The following is a 7,065-nucleotide window of genomic DNA, read 5'->3' as shown; positions in this document are numbered from 1 at the left end:
TTCTTCAAAGTACACCGACACGCACGACAGCCAGATGCCGTAAAGCAGCCTCCGCCTCCCAGACAAACAGAAGAAGAAGACGCTGCATGGCTACATTGCAATTTCCCACGCGAGTTGTCTCCGATCCAAGTTTTGTCTGCCAAATAAATAAACAAAAATATAAACAGCGAATTTGGGAGGCGCTTCACAGCCCAACTTCATTAGCATACCAAGTCTGACACGTAGTCGTATATTCACGCTTATGTGCTTTAAGGAAAACTCCCGTTTATTGCAACACGGACTTAATTTCTAGCATGCAGTACATTTGTTTACTCACGCTGACAACTTTGGTGCTTCTTGGATTCCACGGGGTATTTACCGTAGATCCATCGGCGAATCACCATCAGTGTATATTCATATAACGGGTGCGGACGGGCACCCATGGTGCAGCCTCGAAATAAGACATTATCTGCACCAAAACATCTCAATGGCAAAAGGTTTTGTTAGGAGTCATTAACGTGATTCCCCTGTTCATTTGGAGCGAGTCTGGGATTTCTAGGCGTGAACAGACTAGCCGCGGCTAATTAACCAGCGCTTTTGATGACGTCACTGCCGTGCGCCAATCTGTTTTTATTAAGATTACCGGTAGATGTACCTTTGTCCTACTGTGGAGAAATTTGTTTTCTCCCTTTATTGACCAACAGAGTTGTTCAAAAGTACAGAACAAAACATATGGCATTACAGCTTATGACAAAAATGCACCTTAAACAGAGTTTAAGCCGCAGAACATCACTCTGCAAATAGTGTATATATAGTGAGACAATTCATGATTTAAAGTGTTAACTTTCTCCAGTTTTTGTATGCACGTTTTAAAAAATGCTGATACTTGAAAGGTTTAAGCACTTTACACACTTAATTCTTAACATTTAATTTTTGCAATATAAATTGAGGAATGTTATTTTTTTAATAAACTTGTTCAATAAATTGGGTTTTTTAAATAGTATCGAAATCGAGTATCGAGGTTTTATTCCAGTATTGAATCGAGTTTGAAATTTTAGTATCGTGACAACCCTACTATCAAGTTTGGTGCACAGAAGGGATCATACACTGAATATGGAACGGACGCGGTCAGTTTTCCATATGGCTTTTGCAAATAACAAAAAAATGATGTTCAATCAGAGCATTCACATGCAGACTTTCATGAAGTTAATGAAATTTCATGAGCCAGACTGGAAGTGAGACGTGGTTCAGTGGCGTGCATACGGTATACTTCAAAATGTCCCAATGTCACATTATATAGATGTTCAGCACACAGACAGCATCCAGTGGCAGTTCGTCCGATAGCCATCCGGAAACCAGACTGCATCAGTTCAGCCATCTCTAGATGAGACGTCAGTGTCTCCTCCACAGCAAACAGGAGCGTCCATTCCCCCAAACTGGCTGGTTATACACGTCTGATCGAAAACTTGTGTGTAACTCTGATAACTTAATTCTTTCTCTAGGAATTTGTACTGTCCCTACGAAATCTGCCTCAAGCAGAACCTCTGCTGATTTTGGTTTAGTTTGGAACACTTTTTTCTCAAGATGACCTATGTAGTGTTTCATTTCTCCCATCACCAATACAAGATCTTGGAGAAAAAAATGCAACTCAAAGGAAAGGTCATTTTACTCAAACCCCAATGGGTTAATCAAGCTCTGAAAGTGAAGCCTGATGCTCACTGAAGAGCTCTTTCACAATAAAAGCATGAGGAACCCTGGCTCTGTCATGTGATTGTTTAAATGAAACATTTTTGGCCCATTCCCAAAACTTGCACTTCCACACTTGTGCCCTGTGATTGCAAGATCCCGACCAGGGGTGCGAGTGCGTAGGGTTTCTCGATTCTCAAATGCAAAAGTTGATCACGATCCTTTTGCACCCATGATCCGCACTTCACCCAAGTCTGCAGCGGTGCAGACTTGGGTGAAGTGTATTACCCACAATCCATTGCTGCAGGAGAAAAGGCTCAAGTGCCTTTTATGAAAATATATATTTTCAAATAAAAGTAGTTAATTTTAGGAGAATTAGTTGATGATCTGATACCAAGTAATTAGTCAGAATTTTTCTAGTTTTGGATTCATAAGTTCTTCTGTGAATCTGAACTTTGAGATGTGGGAATGTAAGAGGTCGGTACAGACACTGAATGGCAGTTAGGTATCGGCATAGGGAGCCTAAGTCACGAGGAGATTATGTGGTGACGACACATATGCGACGTACCGATATCTGTTTTGTAGTCATGCTGATTATGAACATTTACAAGCTGATAAATCTCAAAGTACGTGACAGGCGTTGTTGAAACACACATAATTAGTTTCCATTTAAATTGTGCGATCCAGGGCGTAAGGCAGAGCAGACTAGAAAGTAGCTCTTTTAGCTCCGTTGACTTCACTTTTTTGTTCTTCCAGGGACCCATGAGCCGACAGGAAAGGGAGGAGACTTGGGCTCCCTATATGGGAACTTGGCTGAACTTCCCAAGAGCATCTGGCTGCAGACATCAGCTGGCGTCTTTGCCGTGACAGGAAATGACGTATCCGGAAAAACAAGTGTCATTACCTTCGCCGGAACTCATTGCCTTTGCCGGAAGTAGTTTTTTTTTCGGGTCATTACCTTTGCCGGAAGTAGTTTTTTTTCTTGAATACGCTTTATTGACAAAGCACAAAAGTAGTTTGGATTTGTCAAAACCATACCGTGTCGCTTTTCTCTTCGATTTGTACACATTTAAGAGAAAAATTACACGGTGGGTCATTACCTTAACCAGAAGTCATTACTTTCACTGGAAGTAGTTTTTAAAAAAACAAAACTTACCGGAAAAAGCTTTTTATTTCGGATTTTTTTTTTCTCTTCAGATCTGGACTTGCAAACTTAAGTAACGTTGTTACCTGCGTTGCATGAAAATTGATTAAATCCCTTTGTTCTTCAGACAGGGAATTTTTATGACAGTAGCACATACATACATACATATACATATATATACACACACACACACACACATATATATATGTATATATACACACACACAATAAAAGGCTGTAAAGTGAATTAAAAAAACATATATGGATAAAATGAGAACACGTTAAACTAAGACTTTTCAAAATGTGCAAACAAAATAGTACTTGCTAAATATTCAGTTTTGTTAAGCCCAAGATGAACTTTTGACCTACACCAGTTGCTAAAGTACAGGACTCCCAGAAGCAGTGAAAAACATTTCAGCAACACTCCTCTCTCACCAGCAACAAAAAGTTACTAAATATCCATAACACTGTCCTATTGTGTATCACAGCAGCTCATTGCAACAGAATTTAACTACTACAGCTGATAACTATTTAGCTAGTTGGTATTTATTTTGAGTGAAAGACAATAAAACCAAAGAAACACTTAATTTCACAACCATTTTATTTTGGGTACAAATGAATTTGCTGAAGCATGGCTTTCTCAGCTGCATATCGATTCATCCCCTCCCATTTTTCCAACACTTTTATTGTTACCTGAAAAACATGCAGGATTACTTCATCGTCGTCGTCTTCCTCCGCTTGTCCGGGTCCAGGTCGTGGGGGCAGCATCCCAACTAGGGAGCTCCAGACCGTCCTCTCCCCGGCCACCTCCACCAGCTCCTCCGGCAGGACCCCAAGGCGTTCCCGGACCAGATTGGAGATGTAACCTCTCCAACGTGTCCTGGGTCGACTCGGGGGCCTCCTGCCGGCAGGACCTGCCCGAAACACCTCCCCGGGGAGGCGTCCAGGAGGCATCCTGACCAGATGCCCAAACCACCTCAACTAACTCCTTTCGATCCGGAGGAGCAGCGGTTCTACTCCGAGTCCCTCCCGGATGTCCGAGCTCCTCACCCTATCTCTAAGGCTGAGCCCGGCCACCCTACGGAGGAAACTCATTTCAGCCGCTTGTATCCGCGATCTCGTTCTTTCGGTCGTTACCCAAAGCTCATGACCATAGGTGAGGATTGGGACGTAGATCGATCAGTAAATCGAGAGCCTGGCTTTCTGGCTCAGTTCCCTCTTCACCACAACACATCGGCTCGGACGCTGAACCAATCCGCCTGTCGATCTCCCGATCCCTCCTACCCTCACTCGTGAACAAGACCCCGAGATACTTAAACTCCTCCACTTGAGGTAGGACCTCTCCCCCTACCCGGAGTTGGCAAGCCACCCTTTTCCGGTCGAGAACCATGGTCTCAGATTTGGAGGTGCTGACCCTCATCCCAGCCGCTTCACACTCGGCCGCGACCCTACCCAGCAAGAGCTGAAGGTCAGAGCTGGGTGAAGCTAGGAGGACCACATCATCCGCAAAAAGCAGAGACGAGATTCTCCTGCCACCAAACTCTGTTAAGGATTACTTCATACACTGTCAAATGTTTTCGAAAAGTAACTTTTATACCAATCACTGCTGAAGACTGCGTTGTACCTCTGGAACAAGGACATCAAACACCAAGTCCAGAAACTGGAACTCTCTCTTCTTTATTAGTTTATCTATTCCAGAGCATGAACCAATCCGCTCTGTCAGCTCGTCAACCTATAAAACACGTTAACATAAAAATGAACAAAACGTTCCTCTCAGCATTAGACAACGGACCCAGGTGGCCCACTGACCACGCATCCACATAAATAAATGTGATGCAGCTTATTGTAAGTCAGTATACATTTACCTGTGCATCAGCAAAGTGGAACATCAGTGGCTTTAGTCTTTGCTTTAATTTAAGCGAGACACCTGGATTGTGCCACAGATACATGCGGCCAGACTTCACTCCACCGCTGCAGAGATCCTTATACACAGTCTGAGTAGAGACAAGAGTTAAAAATAAGCAACATTACCACAGATAACAAGAGATTGCATTATCCTATGTCCAATTTTAGAGTCTTAATTTATTATAATTAAACATTACCTTGACTTCACCATCTGAAATCACTGCCTGGGTTCCATTTTTCAAAGCCTCGATTGTCCTGTAATTTAGATAAAAATACATCTTATTGGCAAATGAAGAATACAAGCACATGTAAGGAGTTTTGTCAGTGTCACTTGAAGAAGTCCGATATTCATTTTAGATCTATATTTAAGGCCTGTAACTCCTGAATGATTTGCAGCTACATGTGCTTAAATCCGGTAATATTAATATAAACCAAACCCGATCAAAGCAGTCAGTCAAAAATATCTATTTTTTATAAGGATAGGATTATTCTGAAACACAATCAGAAGGAGGGCGGCATTAATTAGAGAAGCGGCTACTATTTCAAAGTTATTGTACCTGTTGCAGGACACCTGATTTGTGCAACCACAGTAGAATGACCCAGCACACCACACACAATAACTGAAAAATATTTAGAGATATTGAAAGCTAAGCTTGTCCAGAAAATACATTTTATTTCTGGGTGCACAGGACCAGTTCCAGTGTGGGCCAGATGCTGAAAAATAAATTCATAAATCTGTCTTTTTGAAGTTTCACAAATCAGAGGAAGGTTTCACAAATCACAAACTATGTTTTATGCATTCCTACGAGCCCAGAATAATCTAAAACAGGTTTGAAGAGTGTATGTATTGTAGGTTTTGAGCTAGAGCAGAATAAAAATGGTCAGAGTAGAGAAAAATTGGGTGTATTAGCCCTTTAGCCATTTCCCGAATCGGAAGCTAACTTTAGTCTCGTATGAAAACTAGTGATTGAAACCACTTACAAATCTCTGAAAATCTACGCTTTTTAATTAAAAAAGGGTATTAATAACGTTTCAGTCAAGTCAGTATTAGAAATCGTGGTCTTTATGTCATATCTAAATTATATATAAAGTTAAAATTATTACTTTAACTGTTTTAACAAACAGGGAGACCAGAAAAATCAAATAGCTAAGTTAAAGCTAAGCTACAATTGCTGATAGCTTTATTGATGTAGCTTTTGTGTTAGCTTGTGAACTCCCTGCATTCATTTTAAGACTGCGTGTTAATATTGATACAATTAGCTATGAAACACGGTGCCTTTGCAATAATTCTCTGGTAAAGCTTTAAACGCTACAGTGCCTACATTTAAGAACTAAGAACGGTTGCAACAATTAGTTAATTTCATCCTTATCTTTCTTTCTTTATCTATCATCCTTATCATTACCTTTCCTCAATTGAAATCCGCCGAGTATGGTTGAAACAAAAACAACGTAGCGGCCGCCAAAAAAAGACCAACTTCCTGCCGAGGTCTTTCGCTCGTCGATTTTCCGGTAAAAGTAATGACACGCCATCTTGCTCTCGACACACTGTGTCTGCAGCCAGGTCCTACTCGAACTTCTTACTTTACTTGCTCTGAAGAAGTGCTGCCATCTGCTGGCTGCTTCCTGTCACAGCTCAGCCAGCCCCAAAACAAGAAGAAAGAGATGTGGAGAATAGATGCCAGACTTCACTTGCTGCAAAATGAGTATCATTCCCAGTTTCCCATTCAAATAAGAGTGGCACACTTTTTCTGTCCCCCCTGACCTCCATTTGTTTCCTGTCAGAGGTCAAGGTGTAACCTATGAAAGGAAAACCCAACTGGGTGTAAGCTTCCACCAAGAAAACGCTCTCCAAGCTACAGCTTAGGCGTTTTGGTCTTACTTCTGTTGTTATGAATGATCGGTGTCTCACATGATGCAGAAAGCTCTTTGAACGGCCTGTTCAAGTGTTTGTTTGAAGAAACTGGGATTAGTTTGACCAGACTGACAAGCTAACAGTTAGGCCAAGTGAAGATATGTTAAGCTTTAAGTTTGACTTTTCTTGTTTTTTTACAGGTAAAATTAGCAGCACAGCTACGTAGCTAGCTGTCTTTAATACTTAGCACTTTTCAGATTATTTAAGATAACTCTGCCTTACCTCTGGTTATTGTTGATTTGCATCACTTTTAAAACATGTGCAGGGATGTTGGCCAGATGTTCATCCACATCCTGCTTCTACAGACAGACTACAACAATACAACAGCACCTTAAACAACGACTCCAGTTCTGAGCATTGTGAAAATGAGGTGACCTTTCATCTATCTTTAAGTTTGTCGTATTTTTAAAACTAGAATTTTTCTTTTTTGAAATGGCAGG

The 7,065-nt window shown here is 41.3% G+C and overlaps 1 long non-coding RNA gene across 1 annotated transcript; it reads right to left on the bottom strand.

Moving 5' to 3' along the window:
• Positions 1–3,391: 3,391 nt before the first annotated feature.
• Positions 3,392–6,276, bottom strand: LOC139066400 (uncharacterized). Its single transcript, XR_011519292.1, has 3 exons — positions 6,117–6,276; positions 4,911–4,968; positions 3,392–4,802 (listed from the first exon to the last, which is right to left on the bottom strand). It is a non-coding gene; the product is annotated as an uncharacterized lncRNA (long non-coding RNA).
• Between the last annotated feature and the right edge of the window lie 789 nt (positions 6,277–7,065).

This window comes from Nothobranchius furzeri, chromosome 2 (assembly GCF_043380555.1).
Source record: "Nothobranchius furzeri strain GRZ-AD chromosome 2, NfurGRZ-RIMD1, whole genome shotgun sequence".
Taxonomy (NCBI): domain Eukaryota; kingdom Metazoa; phylum Chordata; class Actinopteri; order Cyprinodontiformes; family Nothobranchiidae; genus Nothobranchius; species Nothobranchius furzeri.
The sequence above is the reverse complement of the archived record's forward strand: the minus strand, read 5'-3'. Positions and strand labels throughout refer to the sequence as shown.